The following is a 2,231-nucleotide window of genomic DNA, read 5'->3' as shown; positions in this document are numbered from 1 at the left end:
TGGTGAGTAGAGTGTTGAAGTCTTCCACTATCAGTGTGTGGTGTTTGATGTGGGATTTAAACTTTAGTAGTATTTTTTTACATATGAGGGTGCCTGCTCCTGCAGATGTCACTGGCTCAGGCCCAGTATCATAGATGCTGCTGGCCCAGAGTGCTCCATTTCAGTACCACCACCTTCGGCAGTACGCAACACCTTCCCTTTCCCCCTAATTTCCATCTCTAGGAGATATGGCTGCAATTAAGAGTGAGTAGATACTGGTTAAAATAACCTGTGAAAGACAACAGAATTCCCATGTGAGAGTGATAACATAGAATATGAAAATTGAGCAACAATACCCACATCTTTATTATTTCCACAGTGTCAAGTGTATAAAATGTGATTGCAATTGTATTGAATTGTTAGTGGAGAGTGATTATATGCTTCCAATTTTATAAATCTCTCTGATGTCTCTTGTTTTTGAGAGGGCTGCTTCTCTTTCTTTTGTAGTCTTCCCCACCAAACTGCCTAAGGCAATGGTGACAGCTGAGGTACTGAACATCGGGAGAGAACTCTATAAGAGTAAGACAAAAGAAGTCTATGAATTGTTAGGTAATCCAAGAAGAGTCCTCCTGTGGTTCCAGGGCCAGATTATAGTAGGAAATGCAGCTAGAATGAACCACCTGGAAGGCAAAACTTCAAATTCCAATAAGATTACTAACTGTATTTTTCAGTTGTTATAGGAAACTGGTATCGAAACTGCTTTCACCTCTCCCCAATGTGAAATGATTCTGATTCAATGGGTGTGCCAATGAATAGCAACTGGATGTTTTCTTAAAAGGAACCCTGGTGTAAAGGAGAAATATAAGTTTTTCCACCAAAAGTGGAGGTGTTCTTCAGGGATGATGTAATAATGATCCACGAGTAGTATGAGGAGCAACTCATAGCTGCAAAGTTTTGGTTTACTGCACTTGTTATAGGCCAGACTGAAATAGGCATCATGAGTCATACTACGCAAGCTATTTTTGAAATCCTGGGAAATCCTTGCTTCCACAGAACTGTACACTTGTTGGTATGAAGATTGAATTTGGTGTTAATGCAACCACCAAAGATTGTTCTTACTAATGTTATTGATAATGATTCCTGCAAACTCTGGCCATTGGAAGTCTGGAGCCAATGTGAAGATGGTCTTATTGTGATCTCAAGGAAGTACCTCCAAAAGAAACCAGATGGCAAAAACTTTGAGTGATCTGCAGGTTCTGTGGAGTTGCTTCTGAAGTTAGACAGTCAGTGCAGGGTTGTAGTGCTGATGGGATCAGCTTCTGACCATGGTTACTGATAAAATTAAGAAGGCTTGTGGAAATTTTGGAATTCCATGTGAAATTGAGTAACATCTTCCCATAAAGGACCAGATGAAATGTTGAGGACCAAAGCACACTGTGAAGGGGATGGCATACCTACTGTGTTTGTTGCAGTGGCAGGCAGAAGAATGGTTTGGGTCCAATAATGTCTGGTATTATTGTATAACCAGTTATCAGCTGTTTCTCCATCACAACAAATTGGGGTGCTCAGGATGTGTGGTCATCTCTTCAATTGCCCAATGGTCTTGGAGTTTAACTCTACTTCCTCCTGAAGGATCAGTCTAGTTTCCTGCTCAGATATTTGAGTTAAACAACCATTTGGTATGGGCCAAACTTTGAGTGAAAATATTGAACATGTGAATATCTTAAAAACAAGCTGACTAGAAAATCACAGAATGCAATTTGTAAAAAAAAAAAAGTAACAATTTTTAGAAGAAAAGTTACCTATTCCTAATTTAGATTTTAAAAATGAAGTTAAGCAAAATGATTTCATATCAGAAGAAGACAATTCAATTTACTAATGAGCAAATGGTCCTCTAGATTTATGAGTTGACAAATTGTCAGTGAGTATTTGTCATCAATATTTTTAGCTTCAAATAGTGATGTGTCCCTGTAATATCAGCACTCCAGATACGGGAGCAGCAGGATCACTAAGATCAAGACCAGCCTGGACAATGTGTTGAGATGCTGTATTGAAAATAAAAGTCTATATAGTTAATAAAATTTGCCTGACACTATTAAATATATCTCTGTAGTAGGAGGACACAGGCTACGTCCTGCCACCCGGCTCCCTGCGGCCCGGCCGCCCGGCTAGCTTACACTCAAAATAATCACACAGAAATTGTATTAATTAAATTACTGCTTGGCCCATAAGCTCTAGCTTCTTATTGGCTA

General features: G+C 39.3%; 1 pseudogene; it reads left to right on the top strand.

Moving 5' to 3' along the window:
* The first annotated feature begins 509 nt into the window (after window positions 1–509).
* LOC125411808 (bifunctional phosphoribosylaminoimidazole carboxylase/phosphoribosylaminoimidazole succinocarboxamide synthetase pseudogene) lies at window positions 510–1,745 on the top strand (annotated as a pseudogene).
* Window positions 1,746–2,231: the final 486 nt, after the last annotated feature.

Source organism: Myodes glareolus, chromosome 1 (genome assembly GCF_982192425.1).
Source record: "Myodes glareolus chromosome 1, mMyoGla1.1, whole genome shotgun sequence".
Taxonomy (NCBI): domain Eukaryota; kingdom Metazoa; phylum Chordata; class Mammalia; order Rodentia; family Cricetidae; genus Myodes; species Myodes glareolus.
This window is presented reverse-complemented; position numbering and strand designations above follow the sequence as displayed.